Source organism: Mauremys mutica, chromosome 11 (genome assembly GCF_020497125.1).
Source record: "Mauremys mutica isolate MM-2020 ecotype Southern chromosome 11, ASM2049712v1, whole genome shotgun sequence".
Taxonomy (NCBI): Eukaryota; Metazoa; Chordata; order Testudines; family Geoemydidae; genus Mauremys; species Mauremys mutica.
Window position 1 is genome coordinate 86502818 of NC_059082.1, and position 27978 is coordinate 86530795.

A 27978-nucleotide genomic window follows, 5' to 3' on the forward strand; every position below is an offset into this window, starting at 1 on the left:
GTTGGGTACAGGGCACAGTGGTATTAAGGCTGGGGAAGGGACAGGAGTCTCCTGAGCAAAGTGACCATTTTGGGTGCAGTTACAATGGGTCCTGTCTAGTTGCAGGTGTAAAGTAGTAACGGGAGATGGTTTGAGGGCGGAGCTGTGGGATACAGGAGACGTGAAATGAAGAGACTACGCGACATTGCAGACCGAGATGCTATTTTTTTTTCTTTTTCTTCCCTCTGCTGGGTTTAGTACCAAGGAAAAAGAAGTCACACGTCAGAGTCTACTGTCCTCATGCGATGGACAGTGAGTGAGAGCAGCGAGCCTGTGAGCATTGTTCAGGCCAGGCAAGAGCCGTCCATCTGGGAACCGAGGAGATGCTACTGTCACTGAGATAAGTGTCTGTTTTGCTGAGGGTTCTGCTCACGGCTCAGCTCCTGGTAGGGATGCCTCATTACAAGGTCTGGGTTTGTAAGAAAAGGTTCCTAACTAGTGGTTATGAAGGAGACAAGGTCCCCATTTTCAGGGGCTGGTAATTTCTCTGGCCAGGAGGGGTGTGTCCTCTGCAGCAGAAGGTTGGATCCAGGGGGATGACTCCAGCTTATGAGTTTCTTGACTCCCTCCCGTGTTTTTTACTCTCTCTCTCTCCTCTAATGTGTTGGACAACACACACTCTGTCTGTCTGTCTGTCTCTCTCTCACTCTGTCTCTGTCCTTGCTGCTTCTTGTGCCGTCTCCCTTCATAGGACACAGATAGGAGTGCTAGGTGTGCATCCCCACAGGCGAGATCTCGGGAGCTATGAACAAATAGGAGGGGATGAAAATCATGCAGGGTATTGGGCGCTAGAATGGAGCGGTGTCTGTGGATGTTCACGGGATGGGAGAGGGAGGCAGGGATGAGGGCAAGATTAAATGCACCAGTAGTGCTGTGTAGTGATTGTATTTGCTTGACTTTATTAGTTTGCAGAGGAATCGTCCAGGAGCCCTCGCCGGACGAGAATATGCAGAAATGGACGTGAGCAGCCTGGGCATCCTTCTGAGGAGACCTCAACAGTCTTCAGGGTCTGCCTTCTGCCTAACTGGCTGTGAGTAAGCGGTGAGTGCTTGGAATTCCTCATCTGTACTTGCTGTGATTTTCTTCACACTTTGTTTGCTTCCTTGTTGGGTGTGGGGCTCTTTGGGATTAAGGCTGGGGAAGGGACCAGAGTCACAATTGCTAACTTTCACTGGGGAAATAAGTACCCCTACTTTGACAATAAGCCAAAAATCAAGAGAAACCCATTTGAAAACAAGGCCAAAACAAGCCAATCCCTAAGAACCCCAACACTCAATGACTAGATCTCCCCTGGCGTGCAGTCTGGGACTGTGGTGGGCCCGCTGTGCACCTCAACTAGCTGTCCCCTTTGCTCCTCCTTGTCCGTGCTTGCTGGAAGCAAAAAGCTACAAGAAGCAATAAGTTACAAGGCAAAAAGAAGCACAATTTCTATGTGTTTTCCCCACAGGTTTGGTGTGTCTGACCAGAGTCATCTGTGCAGAGTGACTATTTCAGGTGTCGTCGCAAGGGGTGCTTTCTACTTGTAGTCATAAAGGCGTGATGGGATTAGGGTTCAGGGCAGAGCCCCACCATGTGGGAGAGGCGAAAAGAAGCGGCTGCCCAACATTGCCAATTGAGATGGTGACTGACTTGTTTTTCCGCTGGATTTAGTACCAAGGGAAAAGAAGTGACAAGTCAGAGTCTACTGCCCTCATGCGATGGAAAGCGAACGAGAGTGATGGGACTGCGAGAATTATTGATGCCTTGAAAAAGCCATCCGACTGGGAATGGAACAGTCATCACTGTCAATGAGATAAGTGTCTGTTTTGGTGATTGCTCTGCTCACGGCCCACCTTGCTCCTGAAAGGGATGCCCCGTTTGCTGAGGCTGTGTTTGTAAGAAAAGATTCCTGACTAGCTGTGGTTTTGAGAGAGAGAAGGTCCCTATTTTTAGGGGCTGCTCAGTTTTCTGGCCAGGAGCAGTGTGTCCTACGCAGCAGAAGGTTGCATCTAGGAGAATGAGTCCAGGTGGTGAATTGCTTGCCTTCCTCTCGTGTTTCTCTCTCTTCTCTAGTGTGTTGGCCAACACTCTTTCTCAATCTGTCCTTGCCTTTCCTTGTGCCGTCTCCCTTCTTAGGATATTGGCAGGCGAGCTAGGTGTGCACCCCCACAGGTTGTGTCTTGGGAGCCATAAAGAAGTAGGAGGGGACGAAAATCATGCAGGGCAGTCAGTGCGAGACTGGAGCGGTGACTGTTGGTGTTGTGGGGCTAAGACAGATCGAAAGCGACGCAGGGAAGAGGGCCTTAATTGGGCTCTATGTAGTGCAGGAGTTCTCAAACTGGGGTTTAGGTCCCGTCAGGGGGCCGCAAGGTTGTTATCTGGGGGGTTGTGAAATGTCATCCTCCATCCTAAACATCACTTGGCTTCCAGCATTTATAATGGTGTTGAATATATAAAAAGTGTTTTTAATTTATAAGGGGAGGGTCATACTCAGAAGCTTGCTATGTAAAAGGGACCATCAGTACAAAAGGTTGAGAACCACTGGTGTAGTGATAGTTCTTGCTTGCCTTTATTAGTTTGCAGAGGAATTGTCCAGGAGTCTCAGCTGGAGAAGAAGCTGGCAGAAGTGGACCTGAACTGCCTGGACATCCTTCTAAGGAGACATGAACAGTCCTCAGCTTTCTGCCTTCTGGATAACTGGCTATGAGTAAGAAGTCAGTGTTTTCAATTCCTTATCTGTACTCACTCTTGTTTCCTTCATAGGCCGTGTGCTTCCTCATTGGGTACGAGGCTCTTTGGGATTAAGGCTGGGGAAGGGACAAGAGTCTCCTGAGCAAAGTGACTATTTTGGGTGCAGTTAAAATGGGTCTCTTCTAGTTGCAGCTGTAAAGAAGTAATGGGAGATGGGTTGAGGGCAGAGCTGTGGGATACGGGAGATGTGAAATTAAGAGACTGTGACATTGGAGACGGAGACGGTAATTTTATTTTTTTTTTCTTCCTTTTACTTCTTCCTTGGTACTAAACCCAGCAGTCACACATCAGAGTCTACTGTCCTCATGCGATGGAAAGTGAGTGAGAGCAGCGAGCCTGTGAGCATTGTTCATGCCAGGCAACAGCCGTCAATGTGGAGGTCGAGCAGACGCCACTGTCACTGAGATAAGTGTCTGTTTTGCTGAGGGTTCTGCTCACGGCCCATATGAGTTTCTTGCCTTTCTCTGTTTCTCTCTCTCTCTCTCTCTTACTCTCTTCTCTAGTGTGTTGGCCAACACTCTCTGTCTCTGTCCTTGCCTCTCCTTGTGGTGTCTCCCTTCATAGGTCACGGGCAGGAGTGCTAAGTGTGCATCCCCACAGGCTAGGTCTCAGGAGCTATGAAGAAGTAGGAGGGGATGAAAATCATGCAGGGTAGTGGGCGCTAGAGTGGAGCAGTGACCGTCAGTGTTGACTCGGTCTCTGTTCATCGAGTCGGGCTGATGTAGATGAGATGGGAGAGGCAGGCAGGGATGAGGGCATTCATAGAGCTCTGTGTAGTGACAGTTCTTGCTTGGCTTTATTAGTTTGCAGAGGAATCGTCCAGGAGCCCCAGCCGGATGAGAATGTCAGAAGTGGACCTGAGCAGCCTGGACATCCTGCTAAGGAAACAAGAATAGTCCTCAGGTTTCTGCCTTCTGCATAACTGGCTGTGAGTAAGGGCTCAGTGCTTTGAACTCAGTCATCTGTACTCACTGTAGTATTCTTCACTGACGGTGTGGTTTCTTGTTGGGTACAGGGCTCTGTGGGATTAAGGGTGAGGAGGGGCCAGAGTCTGCTGTGCAGAGTGACTCTGTGGGGTGTTGTTGTAAGAGGTGCTTTGTACTTTTAGTCCTAAAGGTGTAATGGGTAGAGGGCGGAACCCCGCCGTGCGTGAGAGGGGAAAAGAAGAGCCTAAGAGACATTTCTGACTGAGACGGTAGCTTACTTGTTTTAGCTCCTGGTTTTAGTACCAAGCAAAAAGACGTCGCATGTCAAAGTCTACTGCCCTTATGAGTGAGAGTGACGAGACTGCGAGCGTTGTTGGTGCCAGGCAGGAGCCGTCCATCTGGGAGCAGAACAGCTGCTACTATCACTGAGATAAGTATCTGTTTTGCTGAGGGTTCTGCTCACGGCCCACCTGGCTACAGGTAGAGACACCCCGTTAGGTGGGGTGGGTTTGTAAGAAAAGGTTCCTGACTAGCTGTGGTTTTGAGGGAGACAGTCCCCATTTTCAGGGGCTGATGATTTCTCTGGCCAGGATCGGTGTGTCCTCGGCAGGAGAACGTTAGATCCATGAGGGATGACTCCAGGTGGTGAGTTGCTTGCCTTCCTCCTCTGTTACTCTCTGTCTTCTCTACTCTACTCTACTATGTTGGCCAACACACACTCTCTCTCTCTCTCTCTCTCTCTCTCTCTCTCTCTTTCTCTCTCTCTCTCTCTCTCTCTCTTGGCTGTCTCCCTTCATAGGGCACGGGCAGGAGTGTTACGTGTGCATCCCCTCAGGCTAGGTCTCGGGAGCTATGAACAAGTAGGAGGGGACGGAAATCATGCATCGTAGTGGGTGCTAGAGTGGAGGGGTGACTGTGGATGTTGACTGTCTCACTTCAAGTGGGCCTGATGTAGATAGGCAGGGATGAGGGCAAGATTACCTGCACCAATTGAATTTTGTGTAGTGATGGCTCATGCTTCGCTCATTTCCTGCGCTTGCAGAGGAATTGTCCAGGAGCAGCAGCTGAAGGAGAAAGTGGCAGACGCGGACCTGAGGAGCCTGGACATCCTTCTAAGCAGACATGAATGGTCCTCAGATTTCTGCCCTTATCTGTACTGGCTCTGGTTTTTTTTCAGAGGCTCTGAATTTCGTCATTGGACACGGTGCTCTGTGGGATTCAGACGAGGCAAAGGCACAAGTCTCCTGTGCAGAGTGAGTATCTTGGATGTAGGTGCAGTGGGCTGCTTTTTAGTTGTAGTGCTAAAGCTGTAATGGGAGGAGGGTTGAGGGCGGAGCCCTGAGGTGTGGTAGATGGGAGAAGAAGAACCTATGCACGTTGCAGAGTGAGATGCTAACTGATTGGTTTTTCCCCCTAGTGCTGGGTTTAGTACCAAGAGTCCACTCAGCACATGCCATGGAAAGGGAGCGAGAGCTGGGAGATTCTAAGCATTGTTGATGCCAGGGAAGAACCATCCAGCTGGGAGTGGAGCAAGGACCACTGTCAGTGAGATAAGTGTCTTGTTAGGTGAAGGCTCTGCTGTGGTTACGAGGGAGACAAGGTCCCTATTTTCAGGGGCTGCTCAGTCCTCTGGCCAGTACCGGTGAGTCCTCTGCAGCGGAAGGTTGGATCCAGGAGGACGATTCCAGATAGTGAGTTACTTGCCTTTCTCCTGTGTTTCTCTCTCTCTCTCTCTCCCTTCTCTAGTATGTTGGCCAACACTCTTTCTCTCTCTGTCTTTGTCCTTGCCTCTCCTTTGTCGTCTCCCTTCATAGAACAGGGGCAGGAGTGCTAGGTGTGCATCCCCACAGGCTTGGTCTCGGGAGCTATTAACAAGTAGGAGGGGATGAAAATCATGCAGGATAGTGGGCGCTAGAGAGGGGCAGTGTCTGTGGATGTTGACTCAGTCTCTGTTCATTGAGTCCGGCGGATATAGATGGAATGGGAGAGGGAGGCAGGGATGAGGACATTCATAGAGCTCGGTGTAGTGATGGTCCTTGCTTGGCTTTATTAGTTTGCAGAGGAATTGTCCAGGAGCCCTCGCTGGAGGAGAATATGCAGAAGTGGATCTGAGAAGCCTGGACATCCTTCTAAGGAGACATGAATTGTCCTCGGGTTTCTGCATAACTGGCTGTTCCTCATCTGTACTTGCTGTAGTTTTCTTCATAGGCCGTGTGTTTCCTCCTTGGGTACAGGGCTCTGTGGCTGGGGAGGGGCCAGAATCTGCTCAGCAGAGTGACTATGTTGGGTGCCATTAAGAGGGCCAATGCAGAGAGGAGAAAAGGGGCCTGAACCCTGATTACAGGGTGGTCACCCTTTCTTTAGTAAAATACTCCTCCTTTAAACTCGGTGTGGGTGGGGCGGAAAGTCCCCAATGTGAAAAGATCTGGAAATGAACAGGTGAGGGAGGGATCCTGCTGAGTGTCTCCTTTCCGATCAATCCTCCATCTCTCAGCGACACCCTTCCGGACTTACCTTCCTACCTCACCAAGAAAATAACTTAGTGCTCCCTAACCTTTACCAGAAAAGACCCCTCTTCCTTGTGACGCAGTCCTGTTAGTAGGGTTAGGTGCACCCACATGCTGGCTCTGAATACCACCGCATGTGATTACAACACCTGAACATCAACACATTTCAGAAAGGACCGCCACATCAATCCCTTCGGACGTAGCCCTAGGAATCTCCTCTGTCTATTTCCAAAGAGACAGACACAAGGCCTGGAATTTGGACACAGCTCAGGGAACTGTCCGAATGTCTACAGTTGAGCACTCATCAGTGCGATGGTGTCTTTCTTGTACACAAGAAAACAAAGGGTCAAAGTTGTGGTTGGTTGAGCGGTGTAAATTGGGCAGGGCAAAAGGACTTGAGGAAGGATGAGGTGGAAGTGAGGGTCTGAAAGGAGCCCGGCACCTCACCTGTTCATTTCCAAACGGTGTGACATTTGCATGGTTGGGCCATTTCTTGGCTTTTTTGAGAAAAGGGGCGAATTTTCCACGGCCTCCACCATCCCCTTACAGCTGCCCCTTCGCCACACCATGTTGCATCTGACCTGGATAGGTCGCAAGTAAGATTTCACTTCAAATCTCAAAAAAGTCCAGTAGAAATAATTGTGGGGGAATTTCCTGTCACTAAGAGAAATGGAAGCTCAAGCCTTCTCAAGGGGTGGAGTGTCGCTCAGCCACAGGCACAAAAAGGCTCCCCTAGTTTAAGCGTTGGAGGTTTACACCCTGGTTACAGGGCAGTCTTTTGCCGGGCGTGTCAAAATGACCTGTGGTTTAATTTGCTTGGCAAAGGAGACCCAAACCTTCCTTACAGGGTGGTCCTTAAGGCAGGGGCATTCGAATGGGGCAGAGCGAAAAGCGCCGTAAAGGAGAGACCTCTGTTCCCTCAGGAGAGCGTGGTCTCATTGCCCAGCAAGTGCCAGCGGCCCAAGAGGAGCCCTGCACCCTTCTCACAGGGATTGGTCAGTGGCAAAGAGCGTTTTAAGGTCTAGGTCCTAAGGAGGTCAAAGCCACAGAGACCTTGTGGTGATCTGCGTGTAATGTAATATCTCACTATAAGGTGACGAGGCCAGCAAGAGTTAATTAACTCACAAACTGACCTTGACCCATGGCCGAACTTTAAAGACTGGTTACGAAGATCTGTAACGGAATAGAGGTTTGAAATGCAGCCTGTATTGTTAGAGATAGAAGGGTAAGTGTTACCTCAGGTCTTGTCTATTGCTATAGCTGTGATTCAAAGATCAAAAAAGCAATATTAACATTTAGGAAGACACTGGAGTGAAATAGCGTTATTGTCTATATCGGGGACGGCAACCTTTCACAAGTGGTGTGCCGAGTCTTCATTTATTCACTCTAAGGTTTCGCGTGCCAGTAATAAATTTTAATGTTTTTCAGAAGGTCTCTTTAGTTTCTATGTCTATATATTATATAACTAGTGTTGTATTGTAAAATAAACAAGGTTTTCAAAATGTTTAAGTAGCTTCATTTAAAATTAAATTAAAATGTTGATCTTACACCACTGGCCTGCTCAACCAGCTGCTGGTCTGGGGTTCTGTTCCATTAGGCCGCCAGCAGGCTGTGCGGGGCCCTGCCCACATATAGCGGGTAGCTACCTTCTCTCTGGTTCTGGCCCATTCTCTTCCTCTCTCTGCACTGAGCTGAGGGTGGGAGTGGACTGAGCACAGGGCTGGGGCTGAAGGGTCTGGCCAGGAGCTAGAATGAGGGAGGGGGCTCAGGGTTGGGGCAGGAGGTCTGGGTGTGGGGGCACTTACCTGGGCAGCTCCCATTTGGTGTGAGGGGTGCAGGTGGGAATGTGAGTGGGGGTGCAGGAGCTCCCCTCTGGTGCTCAGGGTGGGGGTGGGGATGTGTAGGGGTGCAAGAGTCAGGGCAGAGGACTGGGGCTATGTGAGGGGGTGCAGGTGTCACGGCGGGGGGGCTGGGTATGTGTGGGGGTGCCACAGTCAGGGCTGGGGGCCGGGGGGGGTGAAGGAGTCAACAGAGGGCTGGGTGTGTATGAGGGAGGTACAGGGCTCAGGGCAGGGGCCTGTGTGTGTGTGTGTGTGTGTGTGAGGGGGGTGTCAGGGCAGAGGGCTGGGTGACTGCCCCCCTCCGAACCTCCAACCCCCTCCGCTCCTTGTCCCCTGACTACTCCCTCCTGGGACGTCTGCCCCCAACTGCCCCCCAGAACCCTATCCCCTATCTAAGCCTCCCTGTTCTTGTCCCCTGACTGCCCCCCTAGAAGCCTACCCCTTACCTGTCCCCTGACTGCCCCAACCCTTATCCACATCCCGAGACAGACCTCCGGACTCCCACGCCCCATCCAACCACTCCCCACCCCCAACAGGACCCCCAGCACTCCCGACCCATACAATCCTCACCCTGCTCCCTGCCTGCCGCAACCCCCTCCACACCCCTGTCTCCTGACAGCCCCCCCAAACTCCTGACTCATCCAACTGCCCCAGCTCCTTGTCCCCTGACAGCCTCCTCCAGAGACCCCCCCCACGCTAACTGTCCCCTGACCCCTATCCAGCCCTCACCCCCTGACAGACCCCGGAATTACCATGCCCCATCCACCCCCCTGTTCCCTGCCTGCTGCCTCCAGAGACCCCCACCCCCCCAGGATCCCACCTTCTATCCAACTAACCCTGCTCCCTGTTCCCTGACTGCCGCCATCCCTTACCAAAGCTCCCCAGCCCCAGATCCCCTTACCATAAGCCTCCAAGCAGAGCCAGCCTATGCTGCCCCGTGGGAGCGCACAGCCCCGCCCTTCAGAGTGCGGCGCGCACGGGGGCAGGGCTCTGGATGAGTGGGGAGCGTCTTTGCCTCCCTGCAGAGCCAAACGCTCCCCCACAGGAGCACGCAGCCCCGGACCCAGAGCTCTGCGCGTGGCGGCAGGGATCCGGGGGAGGGGGCGGCGGCTTGCTGCGCTGGGCCCGATGCTCCAGCCTGGGAGCATGGACCCTGCGGCTTGCCGTGCTGGCAGGATTTTTAATGGCACCCTGGAGTCCCGGCAGGCAGCCGCGTGCCATTGAAAATCGGCTCCTGTGACGTCTTTGGCACGCGGCTGCTGGAGGTTGCTGACCCCTGACCTAGTGTCTCTGTGGCTCCATGAGGGAAATAACTAGTGACACCGTGTGGCCATGTGGGGTAATGCACAGACGATTTCTCACGGAGCAACAGTGCCACCATGTGGCCACGCAGGGAAATACACAGAGCAGTTTCTGCATGGAGCCACAGTGACACCGTGTGGCCACGCAGGGTATTGCACAGAGCACTTCTCTCAGAGGAACAGACACACCATTACCCTGCGTGGGCACACGATGTCACTGTTGCTTCGTGAAAAGTGCTTTGTGCATTACCCTGCGTGGCCACATGATGTCACTGTAGCTCATGCAGAAACTGTTCTTTGCATTACTCTGCGTGCCCACACGGTGTCACTGTTCCTCTGAGAGAAATGCTCTGTGCATTACCCGTCGTGGCCACACGGTGTCACTGTAGCTACATGCAGGAACTGTTCTGTTCATTACCCTGCGTGGCCACATGGTGTCACTGTAGCTGCACACAGGAACTGTTCTGTGCATTACCATGCGTGGCCACACGGTGTCACTGTAGCTGCACGCAGGAACTGCTCTGTGCATTACCCGTCGTGGCCACACGATGTCACTGTTGCTCCATGCAGGAACTGTTCTGTGCATTACCCTGCGTGGCCACACGGTGTCACTATTCCTCCATGAGAAATGCTCTGTGCATTACCCTGAGTGGCCACACGGTGTCACTGTTCCTCTGAGAGAAATGCTCTGTGCATTACCCTACGTGGCCACATGGTGTCACTGTTCCTCTGAGAGAAATGCTCTGTGCATTACCCGTTGTGGCCACACGGTGTCACTGTTGCTCCATGCAGGAACTGCTCTGTGCATTACCCGTCGTGGCCACACGGTGTCACTGTTGCTCCATGCAGGAACTCTTCTGTGCATTACTCTGGGTGGCCACATGGTGTCACTGTTGCTCCATGCAGGAACTGTTCTGTGCATTACCCTCCATGGCCACATGGTGTCACTGTTCCTTTGAGAGAAATGCTCTGTGCATTACCCGTCGTGGCCACACGGTGTCACTGTAGCTCCATGCAGGAACTGTTCTGTGTATTACCCTTCGTGGCCACGCGGTGTCACTGTTTGCCTCATTGGCTCCAGTCTGTAGATCTAAAGCCGATAGGATCGATCCATGTCCCTCTCGCTCTCGGGCACTGGTGGTTTTTGCAGAGTTCTGCATCTGTTCTGCACACGGCCCCAGTCTCCAGCTGTTCAATCCTTCACCAGGGCGGGGGAGGGTTAATAGCGGGGGTCCCAGCCAGAGCCCCCAGCCCCCGCTGCGGGGAGGGGCGCAGGGCGGGAGGACGCAGGGGCTTGTTGGAGTAGCAGTGCACCCCGGCCTACAACTCCCATCAGCCCCCGCGGACCCAGCGGGCGGCGCTTTGGGCGTGACGGGCTGCGCTCGCAGGGCGGGGCCTGGAGCGGAAGTGACGTCAGCGGTCTGGAGGCCGCCCGTGGTAACCGGGGGACGCTAGTGCGGTGGGCGGGAGGCGCTGCGGTGCCGGGACGTGGGGCCCCCGCCGCGACCCCGCCCCCCCCGGAGTGTTTGGGACCGGCCCCCCCGCCCCCCCTAACTGCTCCCACAGTCACCCCGCCTCCCCCGCCGGCGTGTCTTTCCTCCCCCCCGCCCAGCCACAGCCCCCTCCCCACCCCCACCTTTTCCCCTTCGGCACCTCCAGCCACAGCCCCCCCTGGCGCATCTTTCCTCCCACCCCGGCACCCCCAGCACGTCTCTCCTTGCCTAGCCACAGCCCCCTCTTCCCCTCCTCCCCAGCACCCCCATAACCCTCCAGCCACAACCCCCCCATCTCCACAGCTTCCCTCACCCAGCCACAGCCCCCCACCCTCCCAGTCTGCCTTTCCTCCCCGCCCAGGCTCCCACAGCCCCTGCAACCTTCCCCAACCCCCCGTGCCACCGCACTGCTGTGAGCTTCCCCAGCTCCTCATGGGCCACCCCCTTCCCCACACACCTTCAGTGTGCCACAAGCTTCCCTCCCCTGACGGGCCCCCCCGGCACCCCCATCACCCCCAGCGCGTCTTTCCTCCCCCCAGTGCACCTTTCCTCCCCCCCGCCCAGCCACAGCCCCCCCATCTCCACTGCTTCCCTCACCCAGCCACAGCCCCCCCCAGCGTGTCTTTCCTCCCCCCCACAGGCTCCCACCCCCCCCCCCGGCACCCCCAGCACACCTTTCCTCCCCCCCTGCCTAACCACAGCCCCCCCATCCCCACAACTTCTCTCACCCAGCCATGCCCCCCACCCTCCCACCGTGCCTTTTCTCCCCCCCCAGGCTCCCACAGCCCCCCGCCCAGCCACAGCCCCTGCAACCTTCCCCAGCCCCCCATGCCCCGCCCCCGGTGCCCCCGCACTGCTGTGAGCTTCCCCAGCTCCTCATGGGCCACCACCTTCCCCACACATCTGCAGTGTGCCGCAAGCTTCCCTTCCCCCACGGAGCCCCCAGCACACTGTGAATTTCCCAAGCCCCCTTGGTGCCCCCAGCCCCCCTAGTGCGCCACCACCTTCCCCACCCCCAACCTCCCCAGCTCCCTGTGACATTCTCTAACCCCCCTCAGCCCCTCACAAACTTCCTCTTCCCTCCCGCACCCCCCAGCCCGCCCTGACTTTTCTCGTCCCCCCCCTTTAATCCCCAGCCCGCCCCAACCTTCCCCAACCTGCTTCCCCAGTCCCCAACCCACCTACCCCGCCACCTATGCCTGCAGCCTTCTCTAATCTGAACGCCCGTTCCTCTAGCCGAAACCAGCCCACGCCCATCTATCCCTCCATCCGTTGGGCCCCTCAGTCCTTTCTTCTCCCTCCAACACCACCTAGGCCACCCCAACCTGCACCCCATCCCTACTTTCCCCCGTACATGCCTTCTCCCATAGCCCCCTTCCGCCCCCCTCCCTACCTCCCTCCCCAACACCCCCCAGCCTGCAACAACTGTCCCCAACCTACACGCCTGTATCCCCCAGTTCATTCCTCCATTCAAGGGACTCCTCAGATCCCATCTCTCTCCAACATCCTCCCAGCTCACCACAACCTGCGCCTCCATCCATGCCCCCACCTGTAGGGACTGCTCAGCTCCCCTTCCTCCCCAACAGCCCCCCCCAGTTCATTCCCCCATCCATTGGGCCCCTCAGTCCCCTTTTTCCTCCCTCCCACCGCAACCTGCACCCCACTCTGTCCCTAGATCTGTGGGACGCCCAGTGCCCTTTTCTCCTTTGTACAACATTCCCCAACCTGCACCCCCATTCCTCCCTCCACCCATGGGGCCCCTCAGCCCTTCTCTCTCCTTCCTGCCCAACACTAACCCTTCCTAGCACACGGGCAGGCGAGCTAGGGGACGAAACCCGTGGGGAGCAGTGGATTGTAGAGTGGAGCGGTGACTGATAGTGTGGGCTCAGTCTCTGTTCCTCGACTGGGGTGGCTGTAGATGGGATGGGAGAGGGAGGCAGGGATGAGGGTGTTAATAGAGCTCTGTGTAGTGATAGTTCCTGCTTGTCTTTATTAGTTTGCAGAGGAATTGTCCAGGAGCTGGAGCCGGAGGAGAAACTGGAAGAAGTGAACCTGAGCAGCCTGGACATCCTTGTAAGCAGAGATGAAGAGTCCTCAGCTTTCTGCCTTCTCCATGACTGGCTGTGAGTGAACAATTATGGCCTCTATCCCTCATCCGTTACTACTACTCAAGTTTTCTTCAGAGGCCGTGAGCCTCCTTGTTGGCCATGGGGCTCTGTGGGATTACGACCAAGGGAAGGGACAACAGTCTCCTCTGCTCAGTGACTGTCTTGGATGCAGGTGCAACAGGCTGCTTAACATATGAACGTAAGAATGGCCAGACTGGGTCAGATCAAAGGTCCATCTAGCCTAGTATCCTGTCTACCGACAGTGGCTAATGTCAGGTGCCCCAGAAGGAATGAACAGAACAGGAAATTACCAAGTGATGCATCCACTGTCACCCATTCCCAGCTCCTGGCAAACAGAGGCCAGGGACACGATCCCTGCTCATCCTGACTCATAGCCGTTGATGGACTCATCCTCCATGAATTGACAGTAACTCTCCACTTAACATCCTCTCGCTTAACATTGTTTCAATCTTAGGTCCCTGGTCAATTACAGAACATGCTGTATTTAAAGTTGTGCAATGCTTCGCTATAACGGCGTTTGGCTGCCTGCTTTGTCCACAGTCGGCAGCCCCCCATCAGCTCTCCTATGCCCCCCCACCCCAGCACTTCCCGCCCGCCAGCAGACCCCGCAGATCAGTGCCTTCCCCCATGGCCTCCTGCCTGTGGCAATCAGCTGGCTTGTGGCGTTGTTGATTCCAGGCTATGCAGATGCCATGAAGCTGGGAGTGGAGCAGACGTCACCATCAGTGAGATAAGTGTCTGGTTTCGTGAGGACTCTTGTAACGGTCCACCTGCCTCCAGGCCAGGACTTGTCGTTAGCTGGGGCTGAGTTTGTAGGAAAAGGTTCCTGAATAGCTGTAGTTACAAGGGAGACAAGGTCCCCATTTTCAGGGGCTGGTCATTTCTCTGTCCACAAGCAGTGTGTTCTCTGCAGCAGAAGGTTGGATCCAGGGGGATGACTCCAGCTGGTGAGTTTCTTGACTTCCTCCCACGTTTTTCTCTCTCTCTCTCTCCTCTAATGTGTTGGCCAACACACTCTCTGTCTGTTTGTCTCTGTCCTTGCCTCTCCTTGTCCTGTCTCCTTTCGTAGGACATGGGCAGGTGTGGTAGCTGTGCATCCCCACAGGCTAGGTCTTGGGAGCAATGAACAAGTAGGAGGGGACCAAAATCACACAGGGTGGTGGGCGCTAGAGTGCAGCGGTGACTGTGGGTGTTGATGGAGTCTCTGCTCTAGTGGGGCTGATGTGGATGGCGTGGGACAGGGAGGTAGGAATGAGCGCAAGATTTCATGCACCAGTTGAATTTTGTGTAGTGATGGCTTTTTCTTGGGTTACGTCCAGCGTTTGCAGAGGAATCATCCAGGAGCAGCAGCCGGAGGAGAAATTGGCAGAAGTGGACCTGAGCCGCCTGGAAATCCTTCTAAGCAGACATGAACAGTCTTCAGCTTTCTGCCTCCCACGTAACTGCCTGTGAGTAAGAGGTCAGGGCTTGTAATTCCTCATCTGTACTCACTGCAATTTTCTTCACACTCTGTTTGCTTCCTCATTGTCTATGGGGCTCTGTGTGATTAAGGCTTGAAGGGACCAGAGTCTCTAGATCTCTCCTGGCGTCTGCAGTCTGGAACTGTGGTGGGCCCACTGTGCACCCCTGACTCTCGCCCCCCCCCTTTGCGTCTGCTTGCTGGAAGCAACAAGCTACAGAAAGCAATAAGTTACAAGCCAAATCATGTTTATCCCCACAGGTGTGGTGTGTGTGTGACCAGAGTGTGCTGTGCAGAGTGACTGTTTTAAGGTCTCATTCCAAGGGTTGCTTTCTACTTGTAGTCCTAAAGGTGTGATGGGATGAGGGTTCAGGGCAGAGCCTCACTGTGTGGGAGAGGCGAAAAGTAGAGCCTCCCCAACATTGCCCACTGAGATGGTAACTTACTTGTTTTTTCCCCTCATGCTGGGTTTAGTACCAAGGGAAAAGAAGTCACGTGTCAGTGTCTACTGCCTTCATGTCATGGAAAGCGAGCGAGAGCGATGGAACCTTAAGAACTACTGATGCCAAGGAAAAGCTGTCCTACTGAGAGTGGAACAGTCACCACTCTCAATGAGATAAGTGTCTGTTTTGGTGATTGCTCTGCTCCCGGCCCACCTTGCTCCTGGTAGGGACGCTCCATTTGCTGGGGCTGTTTGTGAGAAAGTGTTTGTTTATGAGGGAGACAAGGTCCCCATTTTCAGGGGCTGCTCAGTTCTCTGGCCAGTAGCAGTGTGTCCTCTGCATCAGAAGGTGAGATCCAGGGGGATGACTCCAGGTGACGAGTTGCTTCCCTTCCTCCCATGTTTCTCTCTCTGTCTGTCTCTTCTCTAGTATGTTGGCCAACACTCTCTTTCTCTCTCTGTCTGTCTCTGTCCTTGCCTCTTCTTATCCCTTCTCCCTTCATAGCACACGGGCAGGCGTGCTAGGTGTGCATCCCCACAGGCTAGGTCTTGGGAGCTATGAACAAGTCGGAGGGGATGAAAATCATGCTGGACAATGGGTGCGAGAGTGGAACGGTGACTCAATGTTTACTCGGTCTGTATTCATTGAGTGGATTTCACACACCAATACAGCTGTATGTAGTGATGTCTCATGCTTGGCTTTTGCAGCTGCGCTTCTAGAGGAATCATGGAGGAGCAGCAGCCGAAGGAGAAGGTGGCAGATGTGGACCTGAGTAGCTTGGGCATTCTTCTAAGCAGAGATTAACAGTCCTCAGCTTTCTGCCTTGCACATAACTGGCTGTGAGTAAGTGATACTGTATTCAAAGCACTGAACTCCTCACTTAAAGTTGCCCCGGTTAAAGTTGTTACGTTGCTGATCAATTAGGGAACATGCTTGTGTAACATTGCGCAATGCTCCCTTATAACGTTGCTTGGCAGCTGCCTGGTTTATCCAGTCCTTGCAGGAAAAGCAGCCCGTTTCAGCTCGCTGGTGGGGGCTTGGAACCAGGGTGGACCGGCAGCCCCCCATCAGCTCCCTGCCCCCCTAAGTTGCTGGCAGTTCAGCTGTCCCTTCCCCCCCACTGCCATGTGCTGCTCGTGCCCTCTGCCTTGGAGCTGCTCCCCGGAGCCTCGTGCTTGCTGTACAGGGGAGAGGGGAAAGGGGGGCTAATGTCAGGGTGTCCCCCTACTCCTGCCCCCCACTTACCCCTTCATCTAGAGCAGGGTGGGGACAGGACAGGGCTCAGGGTGGAGAGAGTCTGCTGCCTGCAGCTGCTGTCTCAACTTCCTGACCTACTTAAAAAGGCAATGTCCTTAAAGTGGTGTCAGCGCACTTGAAGGGGCAATGTGCATCACTCACTCTCTTCCCCCCCCCCCACACAGGGTGTGTCTCTGTCTCTCTCTGCCATGCTGTCTGCCCTCCCTCCCTCCATTCGTGCTGCCTTGTAGAGTGTGAGGTTACATTAACAACAATGCGTTAACCCTTGAGGGCCCAGCTGAGTGCTAGTTCATCATTTAGCAGTAAGGCATTCTCTGGGAAACATCCCACCCTCTGTCTGCACCACCTCAACCAAGCTTCACAATCATCATTACTGGTTACAGTATTAAATTGTTTGTTTAAAAGTGATACTTTTAATTCCTCATCTTTACTTGCTCTAGTATTGTTCACAGGCCGTGTGCTTCCCTGTTGGGTACAGGACTCTGTGGTATTAAGGCTGGAGAGTGGCCAGAGTCTGCTGTTCAGAGTGACTGTTGGGTGCTGTTGCAAGGGCTGCTTTTTGGCTGAAATGCTAAAGGTGTCATGGGAAGAGCGTTGAGGGTGGAGCGCCGCCGTGTGGGAGAGGTGAAAAGAAGAGCTAATGTGACGTTGCCTGCTTAGATGGTAACTTATTTTTTCCCCTTGTGCTGGCTTTAGTACCAAGGGAAAAGAAATCAGGCGTCAGAGTCTACTCCCTTCATACGTTGGAAAGTGAGCAAAAGTGATCGGACCGCGAGAACTATTGATGCTACGGAAAAGCCGTCCAACTGGGAGTGGAACAGCTGCTACTCTCAATGATAAGTGTCTGTTTTGGTGATTGCTCTGCTCATGGCCCCCTTGTTTCTGGTAGCGATGCTCCGTTAGCTGGGGCTGGGTTTGTAAGAACAGGTTCCCGACTAGTAGTTATGAGGGAGACAAGGTCCCCGTTTTCAGGGCTGCTCAGTTCTCTGGCCAGGAGCAATGTGTCCTCTGCAGCAGAAGGTTAGATCCAGGAGAATGGCTGCAGGTGGAGAGTTGCTTGCCTTCCTCCTGTGTTTCTCTCTCTCTCTCTCTCTCTCTCTCTGTTCTCTAGTATGTTGGCCAACACACACCCTGTCTCTATCCTTGCCTTTCCTTATGCTGTCTCCCGTCTTAGGACATGGGCAGGTGTGCTAGGTGTGCATCCCCACAGGTTAGGTCTTGGAAGCCCTGGAGTAGTAGGAGGGGACGAAAACCATGTTGGGCAGTAGGCGCTAAAGTGGAGCGGTGACTGTTGGTGTTAACTCGGTCTCTGTTCGTCGAGTGGGGCCGATGTAGGTGGGATGGAAGAGGGAGGCAGGGATGAGGCCAAGATTTCAAGCACCAATAGAGCTGTGTGTAGTTATGGCTCATGCTTGGCTTTTGCAGCTGCGCTTGCAGAGGAATTGTCCAGGAGCCCCAGCCCAAGGAAAAACTGGCAGAAGTGGATCTGAGCAGCCTGGACATCCTTCTAAGGAGATATGAACAGTCCTCAGCTTCCTGCCTTCTGAACAACTGGCTGTGAGTAAGCGGTCAGTGCTTTCAATTCCTTATCTGTACTTGCTGTAGTTTTCTTCACAGGCCATGTGCTTCCTCGTTGGGTACCGGGCACAGTGGTATTAAGGCTGGGGAAGGGACAGGAGTCTCCTGAGCAAAGCGACCATTTTGGGTGCAGTTACAATGGGTCCTGTCTAGTTGCAGGTGTAAAGTAGTAAGGGGAGTTGGTTTGAGGGCGGAGCTGTGGGATACAGGAGATGTGAAATGAAGAGACTATGCGACATTGCAGACCGAGATGCTATTTTTTTTTCTTTTTCTCCCCTCTGCTGGCTTAAGTACCAAGGAAAAAGAAGTCACACGTCAGAGTCTACTGCCTCATGCCATGGCAAGTGAGTGAGAGCAGCGAGCCTGTGAGCATTGTTCAGGCCAGGCAAGAGCCGTCCATCTGGGAGCCGAGGAGATGCTACTGTCACTCAGATAAGTGTCTGTTTTGCTGAGGGTTCTGCTCACGTCTCAGCTCCTGGTAGGGATGCCTCATTAGCAAGGTCTGGGTTTGTAAGAAAAGGTTCCTAACTAGTGGTTATGAAGGAGACAAGGTCCCCATTTTCAGGGGCTGGTAATTTCTCTGGCCAGGAGGGGTGTGTCCTCTGCAGCAGAAGGTTGGATCCAGGGGGATGACTCCATCTTACGAGTTTCTTGACTCCCTCCTGTGTTTTTTACTCTCTCTCTCTCTCTCTCTCCTCTAATGTGTTGGCCAACACACTGTCTGTCTGTCTCTCTCTCTCACTCTGTCTCTGTCCTTGCTGCTTCTTGTGCTGTCTCCCTTCATAGGACACGGATAGGAGTGCTAGGTGTGCATCCCCACAGGCTAGATCTCGGGAGCTATGAACAAATAGGAGGGGATGAAAATCATGCAGGGTATTGGGCGCTAGAGTGGAGCGGTATCTGTGGATGTTGACTCAGTCTCTGTTCATCGAGTCGAGCGGATGTAGATGGGATGGGAGAGGGAGGCAGGGATGAGGGCAAGATTAAATGCGCCAGTAGTGCTATGTGTAGTGATTGTATTTGCTTGACTTTATTAGTTTGCAGAGGAATCATCCAGGAGCCCTTGCCGGATGAGAATATGCAGAAGTGGACGTGAGCAGCCTGGACATCCTTCTGAGGAGACCTCAACAGTCTTCAGGTTTCTGCCTTCTGCCTAACTGGTTGTGAGTAAGCGGTGAGTGCTTGGAATTCCTCATCTGTACTCACTGTAATTTTCTTCATAGGCCGTTGCCTTCCTTGTTTGGTATGGGGCACTGTGGGATTAAGGCTGGGGAAGAGACCAGAGTCATACTTGCCAACTTTCACTGGGTAGATAAGAACCCTGAATTCACAGTATTCCAAAAATCAAGCTAATCCTATTTCCAATAAGGCCAAAACAAGCCGATTCCTAAGAACCCCAACACTCAATGACTAGATCTCTCCTGGCGTGCAGGCTGGGACTGTGGTGGGTCCGCTGTGCACCCCTGACTCTCTCTCCCCCCTTTGCCCCTGCTTGCCGGAAGCAGCAAGCTACAATGAGCAATAAGGTACAGGTCAAAAACAAGCCCAATTTCTATGTTTTATTTTCCCCCTTGAGATTTGGTTTCTGTGACCAAAGTCTGCTGTGCAAAGTGACTATTTCGGGTGTCGTTGCAAGGGGTGCTTTCTACTTGTAGTCCTACCGGTGTAATAGGAATAGGGTTGAGGGCGGAGCCCCACTGTGTGCAGGAGGGGAAAATAAGAGCCTACCCAAAGTTGCTGACTGAAAGGGTAACTGATTTGTTTTCCCCCCTTGTGCTGGGTTTAGTAGCAAGAGAAAAGAAGTCACAGGCCAGAGTCTACTGCCCTCCTGCAATGGAAAGAGAGCAAGAGCGATGAGTCTGCAAGCGTTGTTGATGCGAGGCAGAAGGCGTCCATCTGGGAGCGGAACCGCCACCACTCTCAATGAGATAAGTGTCTTCTTTGGCGATTGCTCTGCTCAAAGCCCATCTTGCTCCCGGTAGGGATGCCCCGTTAGCTGGGGCTGGGTTTGTAAGAAAAGGTTCCTGACTAGTTGCGGTTACAAGGAGACGATGGCCCCATTTTTAGGGGCTGCTCATGTCTCTGGCCAGGACCAGTGTGTCCTCCGCAGCATATTAGATCCAGGGGGATGACTCCAGCTGGTGAGTTTCTTGACTCCCTCCCACGTTTTTCTCTCTCTCTCCTCTAATGTGTTGGCCAACACACACTCTGTCTGTCTGCCTTTCTTTCTCTCTCTCTCTCTGTCCTTGCCTCTTCTTGTGCTGTCTTCCTTCGTAGGACACGGGCAGGTGTGTTACGTGTGCATCCCCACAGGCTAGGTCTTGTGAGCTATGAACAAGTAGGGGGCCGAAATGATGCAGGGCAGTGGGCGCTAGAGTGGAGCGGTGACTGTGGGTGTTGTGGGGCTGAGACTGATCGAAAGTGACGCAGGGAAAAGGGCCTTAATTGGGCTCTATGTAGTGCAGGAGTTCTCAAACTGGGGTTTAGGTCCTGTCAGGGGGCCGCAAGGTTGTTATTTGGGGGGTTGTGAAATGTCATCCTCCATCCTAAACATCACTTTGCTTCCAGCATTTATAATGGTGTTGAATATACAAAAAGTGTTTTTAATTTATAAGGGGAGGGTCACACTCAGAAGCTTGCTATGTAAAAGGGACCATCAGTACAAAAGGTTGAGAACCACTGGTGTAGTGATAGTTCTTGCTTGCCTCTATTAGTTTGCAGAGGAATTGTCCAGGAGTGTCAGCTGGAGAAGAAGCTGGCAGAAGTGGACCTGAACTGCCTGGAGATCCTTCTAAGGAGACATGAACAGTCCTCAGCTTTCTGCATTCTGGATAACTGGCTATGAGTAAGAAGTCAGTGTTTTCAATTCCTTATCTGTACTCACTCTTGTTTCCTTCATAGGCCGTCTGCTTCCTCGTTGGGTACGAGGCTCTTTGGGATTAAGGCTGGGGAAGGGACAAGAGTCTCCTGAGCAAAGTGACTATTTTGGGTGCAGTTAAAATGAGTCTCTTCTAGTTGCAGCTGTAAAGAAGTACTGGGAGAGGGTTGAGGGCAGAGCTGTGGGATACGGGAGATGTGAAATGAAGAGACTATGGGACATTGCAGACGGAGATGGTAATTTTATTTTATTTTTTTCTTCCTTTTACTTCTTCCTTGGTACTAAACCCAGCAGTCACACATCAGAGTCTACTGCCCTCGTGCGATGGAAAGTGAGTGAGAGCAGCGAGCCTGTGAGCATTGTTCATGCCAGGCAACAGCCGTCAATGTGGGGGTCGAGCAGACGCCACTGTCAGTGAGATAAGTGTCTGTTTTGCTGAGGGTTCTGCTCACGGCCCATATCAGTTTCTTGCCTTTCTCTGTGTTTCTCTCTCTCTTCACTAGTGTGTTGGCCAACACTCTCTGTCTGTCCTTGCCTCTCCTTGTGCTGTCTCCCTTGATAGGACACGGGCAGGAGTGCTAGGTGTGCATCCCCACAGGCTAGGTCTCAGGAGCTATGAAGAAGTAGGAGGGGATGAAAATCATGCAGGGTAGTGGGCGCTAGAGTGGAATGGTGACCGTCAATGTTTACTCAGTCTCTGTTCATCGAGTCGGGCTGATGTAGATGAGATGGGAGAGGCAGGCAGGGATGAGGGCATTCATAGAGCTCTGTGTAGTGACAGTTCTTGCTTGGCTTTATTAGTTTGCAGTGGAATTGTCCAGGAGCCCCAGCCGGATGAGAATGTCAGAAGTGGAACTGAGCAGCCTGGATATCCTTCTAAGGAAACAAGAATAGTTCTCAGGTTTCTGCCTTCTGCATAACTGACTGTGAGTAAGGGCTCAGTGCTTTGAAGTCACAGAGTCATCTGTACTCACTGTAGTATTCTTCATTGACCGTGTGGTTTCTTGTTGGGTAGAGGGCTCTGTGGGATTAAGGGTGAGGAGGGGCCAGAGTCTGCTTTGCAGAGTGACTCTGTTGGGTGTTGTTGTAAGAGGTGCTTTGTACTTTTAGTCCTAAAGGTGTAATGGGTAGAGGGCGGAACCCCGCCGTGCGTGAGAGGGGAAAAGAAGAGCCTAAGAGACATTTCTGACTGAGACGGTAGCTTACTTGTTTTATCCCCTGGTTTTAGTACCAAGCAAAAAGACGTCACATGTCAAAGTCTGCTGCCCTTATGAGTGAGCGTGACGAGACTGCGAGCGTTGTTGGTGCCAGGCAGGAGCCGTCCATCTGGGAGCAGAACAGCTGCTACTATCACTGAGATAAGTATCTGTTTTGCTGAGGGTTCTGCTCACGGCCCACCTGGCTACAGGTAGAGACACCCCGTTAGGTGGAGTGGGTTTGTAAGAAAAGGTTCCTGACTAGCTGTGGTTTTGAGGGAGACACGGTCCCCATTTTCAGCGACTGATCATTTCTCTGGCCAGGATCGGTGTGTCCTCGGCAGGAGAAGGTTAGATCCATGAGGGATGACTCCAGGTGGTGAGTTGCTTGCCTTCCTCCTCTGTTTCTCTCTGTGTCTTCTCTACTCTACTCTACTCTACTGTGTTGGCCCCCACACACTCTCTTTGCTGTTTCCCTTCATAGGGCACGGGTAGGAGTGCTATGTGTGCATCCCCTCAGGCTAGGTCTCGGGAGCTATGAACAAGTAGGAGGGGACAGAAATCATGCATCGTAGTGGGCGCTAGAGTGGAGGGGTGACTGTGGATGTTGACTGTCTCTCTTCAAGTGGGCCTGATGTAGATAGGCAGGAATGAGGGCAAGATTACCTGCACCAATTGAATTTTGTGTAGTGATGGCCCTTGCTACGCTCATTTCCTGCGCTTGCAGAGGAATTGTCCAGGAGCAGCAGCTGAAGGAGAAAGCGGCAGACGCAGACCTGAGGAGCCTGGACATCCTTCTAAGGAGACATGAATAGTCCTTGGGTTTCTGCATAACTGGCTGTTCCTCATCTGTACTTGCTGTAGTTTTCTTCATAGGCCGTGTGTTTCCTCCTTGGGTACGGGGCTCTGTGGCTGGGGAGGGGCCAGAATCTGCTCTGCAGAGTGACTATGTTGGGTGCCATTAAGAGGGCCAATGTAGACAGGAGAAAAGGGGCCTGAACTCTGATTACAGGGCGGTCACCCTTTCTTTAGTAAAATACGCCTCCTTTAAACTCGGTGTGTGTGGGGGGCGGGGTGAAGTCCCCAATGTGAAAAGATCTGGAAATGAACAGGTAAGGTAGGGATCCTGCTGAGTGTCTCCTTTCCGATGAATCCTCCATCTCTCAGCAACACCCTTCCGGACTTACCTTCCTACCTTCCTACCCTAACCCTAAGAAAATAACTTAGTGCTCCCTAACCTTTACCAGAAAAGACCCCTCTTCCTTGTGACGCAGTCCTGTTAGTAGGGTTAGGTGCACCCACGTGCTGGCTCTGAATACCACCGCATGTGAATCCAACACCTGAACATCAACACATTTCAGAAAGGATAGCCATATCAATCCCTTCGGACGTAGCCCTAGGAATCTCCTCTGTCTATCTCCAAAGAGACACAAGGCCTGGAATTTGGACACAGCTGAGGGAGCTGTCCGAATGTCTACAGTTGAACACTCATCAGTGTGACGGTGTGTTTCTTGTGCACAAGAAAACACAGGGTCAAAGTTGTGGTTGGTTGAGCGGTGTAAGTTGGGCAGGGCAAAAGGACTTGAGAAAAGATGAGGTGGAAGTGAGGGTCTGAAAGGAGCCCCCCACTTCACCTGTTCATTTCCAGACGGTGTGACATTTGCATGGGTTGGGCCATTTCTTGGCTTTTTTGAGAAAAGGGGCGACTTTTCCACGGCCACCACCATCCCCTTACAGCTGCCCCTTCGCCACACCATGTTGTCACCTATCCAGGTCAGATGCAAGTAAGATTTCACTTCAAATCTCAAAAAAGTCCAGTAGAAATAATTGTGGGGGAATTTCCTGTCACTAAGAGAAACAGAAGCTCAAGCCTTCTCAAGCGGTGGGGTGTCACTCAGCCACAGGCACAAAAAGGCTCCCCTAGTTTAAGCGTTGGAGGGATAAGACCTTACACCCTGGTTACAGGGCAGTCATTTTGCCGGGCGTGTCAAAGTGACCTGTGGTTTAATTTGCTTGGCAAAGGAGACCCAAACCTTCCTTACAGGGTGGTCCTTAAGCCAGGGGCGTTCGAATGGGGCAGAGAGAAAAGCGCCGTAAATGAGAGACCTCCGTTCCCTCAGGAGAGCGTGGTCTCATTGCCCAGCAAGTGCCAGCGGCCCAAGAGGAGCTAGAAAGGGGAGACCTGCACCCTTCTCACAGGGATTGGTCAGTGGCAAAGAGCATTTTAAAGGCTAGGTCCTAAGGAGCTCAAAGCCACAGAGACCTTGTGGTGATCTGCGTGTAATGTAATATCTCATTGTAAGGTGATGGGGCCTGCAAGAGTTAGTTAACTCACAAACTGACCTTGACCCATGGCTGAACTTTAAAGACTGGTTAGGAAGATCTGTAACGGAATAGAGGTTTGAAATGCAGCCTGCATTGTTAGAGATAGAAGGGTAAGTGTTAGCTCGGGTCTTGTCTATTTCTATAGCTGTGATTCAAAGATCAAAACAGCACTATTAACATTTAGGAAGACACTGGAGTGAAATAGCGTTATTGTCTATATCAGGGGTCGGCAACCATTCACAAGCGGTGGGCCGAATCTTCATTTATTCACTCTAAAATGTATTACGGGCACGCAAAACCTTAATGTTTTTCAGAAGGTCTCTTTAGGTCTATAATATATAGACATAGAAACCAGTCTTGTATGGTAAAATAAATACGGTTTTCAAAATGTTTAAGTAGCTTCATTTAAAATTAAATTAAAATGTTGATCTTACACCCCTGGCCTGCTCAACCCGCTGCTGGTCTGGGGTTCTGTTCCACTAGGCCGCCAGCAGGCTGGGCGGGGCCCTGCCCACATTCAGCCGGTAGCTACCTTCTCCCTGGTTCTGGCCCATTCTCTTCCTCTCGCTGCACTGAGCTGAGGGTGGGAGTGGACCGAGCACAGGGCTGGGGCTGAAGGGTCTGGCCCAGGAGCTAGAATGAGGGAGGGGGCTCAGGGTTGGGGCAGGAAGTCTGGGTGTGGGGGCACTTACCTGGGCAGCTCCCATTTGGTGTGAGAGGTGCAGGTGGGAATGTGAGTGGGGGTGCAGGAGCTCCCCTCTGGTGCTCAGGGTGGGGGTGGGGATGTGTAGGGGTGCAAGAGTCAGGGCAGAGGACTGGGGCCATGTGAGGGGGGTGCAGGTGTCAGGGCGGGGGGGCTGGGTATGTGTGGGGGTACCAGAGTCAGGGCTGGGGTCGGGGGTGTGTGTGTGTGAAGGAGTCAGAGAGCTGGGTGTGTATGAGGGAGGTACCGGGCTCAGGGCAGGGGCCTGTGTGTGTGTGTGGGGGGGTTAGGGCTCAGGGCAGAGGGCGGGGTGACTGCTCCGCTCCCCCAACCCCCTGCCGCTCCTTGTCCCCTGCCTACCCCCTCCTGGGACCCCTGCCCATAACTGGCCCCCAGAACCCTATCCCCTATCTAAGCCTCCCTGTTCTTGTCCCCTGACTGCCCCAACCCTTGTCCACACCCCCACTCCCTGACAGGACCCCTAGAACTCCTGAGCCATACAACCCTCCCCCTGCCTCCTGACAGCCCCCCCCAAACTCCTGACTCATCCAACCGCCGCAGCTCCTTGTCCCCTAACCATCTCCTCCAGAGAGCCCCCCACCCTAAGTGTCCCCTGACCCCCCTGACCCCTATCCAGCCCCCACCCCCTGACAGACCCCGGAATTCCCATGCCCCATCCACGCCCCGGGTCCTTGTCTGCCGCCTCCAGAGACCCCCGCCCCTAGCCACCCCCGGGATCCCACCCCCTATCCAACCAACTCTGCTCCCTGTCCCCTGACTGCCGCCACCCCTTACCCAACCTGCCTGGCCCCAGATCACCTTAACATAAGCCTCCAAGCAGAGCCAGCCTATGCTGCCCCGCGGGAGCGCACAGCCCCACCCCTCAGAGCGCTGCGCATGCGGGGGCAGGGCTCCGGACAAGCAGGGAGCGTCTTTGCCTCCCTCCAGAGCCAAACGGTGCCCCACGGGAGCGCGCAGCCCCGGCCCCAGAGCTCTGCGCGTGGTGGCAGGGATCCGGGGGAGGGGCCGGCGGCTTGCTGCGCTCAACCTGGTGCTCCAGCCCGGGAGCGCGGACCCTGCGGCTTGCCGTGCTGGCAGGATTTTTAATGGCTCCCTGGAGTCCCGGCAGGCAGCCGCGTGCCATTGAAAATCGGCTCCCATCACGTCTTTGGCACGTGGCTGCCGGAGGTTGCTGACCCCTGACCTAGTGTCTCTGTGGCTCCATGAGGGAAATAACTAGTGACACTGTGTGGCCACTCAGGGTATTGCACAGAGCATTTCCTGCGTGGAGCAACAGTGACACCGTGTGGCCACGCAGGGTAATGCACAGAGCAGTTCCTGCGTGGAGCAACAGTGACACCGTGTGGCCACGCAGGGTATTGCACAGAGCAGTTCCTGTGTGGAGCTACAGTGACACCGTGTGGCCACGCAGGGTATTGCACAGAGCATTTTGCGCATGGAACAACAATGACACCGTGTGGCCACGCAGGGTATTTCACAGAGCATTTCCTGCGTGGAGCAACAGTGACACCGTGTGGCCACGCAGGGTATTGCACAGAGCATTTCCTGCGTGGAGCAACAGTGACACCGTGTGGCCACGCAGGGTAATGCACAGAGCATTTCCTGCGTGGAGCAACAATGACACCGTGTGGCCACGCAGGGTATTTCACAGAGCATTTCCTGCGTGGAGCAACAGTGACACCGTGTGGCCACGCAGGGTATTGCACAGAGCAGTTTCTGCGTGGAGCAACAGTGACAACGTATGGCCACGCAGGGTGATGCACAGTTGCTCCAAGAAGGAAATGCTTTGTCCAGTAGTCAGATTGCCCACCCCAGGGGCAGCTCTAACAATTTTGCCACCCCAAGCACGGCGGCATGCCGCGGGGGGTGCACTGGCAGTCACTGGTCCCACGGCTCTGGTGGAGCATCCGCAGGCATGCCTGCGGGAGGTCCACCGAAGTCGCCTGCTGCACTCCCAGCGACAGGCAGAGCGCCCCCCGCAGAAGGCCGCCCCAAGCACACGCTTGGTGCGCTGGGGTCTGGATCCAGCCCTGGCCCACCCGGTGTGTGTCTTGCTCCATGAGATAAATGCTCTCTGCATTCTCCCAAGAGGCCACCCACTGACACTGCTGTTCCATGAGGGAAATATTTTGTGCATTAACCCCGAGTGGCCCCTCATTGTCACTGTCCCTTGATGAGGGGAAATGGTTTGTGAATTATCTGGACTGGCCACCCGGTTTCACTCTTGCTCTGGGAGGAAAATACTTAGTGACACCAGGTGGCCACTCGAGGTAATGCACCCAGCATCTCCTTCAGTGCATTCCAGCCTGCCCCCCACCGGGACCCATTCAACCTCCTCCAACCTGCTCCGGCATCCCCAGACTTGCCAGGACTCCGCTCACCCGACCCCAATCTGCCCCCTGCATGTGGCCCTCCAATCCACCCCATCTGTTCCCCATCTCAGGGCACCCCAACATTCTCCATGACAACCAATCCCTACACCTCAACCCCAGTTGGCTCCAACCTATTTCTCCTTTGCTGGGCCCCACTTCCCCAGCACCGCATTTCCCCATGCCACCCACAGCCAGCCAGGCTTCCCTCTCCAATTCCTGTTACCTTTCCCAGCCACACTGGGGCCTTTCAACCCCCTCCACCCTGCCCTTACTCTCCAAAGCTTATGAATCCCACATTCCCTCAGTACAGCTTGGGAACCCTAAACCCCTCTACCTCACAGTGCAGTCCCCACCCCCAAATATCATACAACTAAGCCACTGATGCACGGACCCCAAATTCCTACTGAACTTGTCCATTGATCAGCCCCATGGACTCTCTCTCTCCTTTCCTCTCCTTGTGCTGTCTCCCTTCCTAGGACACGGGCAGGCATGCTAGGTGTGCAGCCCCAAAAGCTGTGTATCAGGAGCTGTGAAGAAGTAGGAGGGGACAAAAATCCTGCAGGGTAGTGGATAGTGGAGTAGAGCGGTATCTGTTGGCGTTGACTCAGTCTCTGTTCATCGAGTGGGGCAGATGTAGATGGGACTGCAGAGGGATGCAGGGATGAGGGTAAGATTAAACACCGCAATAGAGCTCTGTGTAGTGATAGTTCTTGCTTGGCTTTATTAGTTTGCAGAGGAATCATCCAGGAGCCCTCACCGGTCGAGAATATGGCAGAAGTG

At 53.6% G+C, this 27978-nt stretch overlaps 1 long non-coding RNA gene across 3 annotated transcripts; it reads left to right on the plus strand.

Moving 5' to 3' along the window:
• The first annotated feature begins 3638 nt into the window (after nt 1-3638).
• On the plus strand, nt 3639-23747 carry LOC123343795. Of its 3 annotated transcripts, none has more exons than XR_006572358.1 (4): nt 3652-3697; nt 3983-4948; nt 5113-6952; nt 23716-23747. It is a non-coding gene; the product is annotated as an uncharacterized LOC123343795 (long non-coding RNA). The 3 variants fall into 3 exon arrangements; XR_006572359.1 differs by lacking the exon at nt 23716-23747 and having other exon boundaries at nt 5113-5386; nt 5749-7627; XR_006572357.1 differs by lacking the exon at nt 23716-23747 and having other exon boundaries at nt 3639-3697; nt 3996-4948; nt 5113-7627.
• The last annotated feature ends 4231 nt before the right edge of the window (nt 23748-27978 follow it).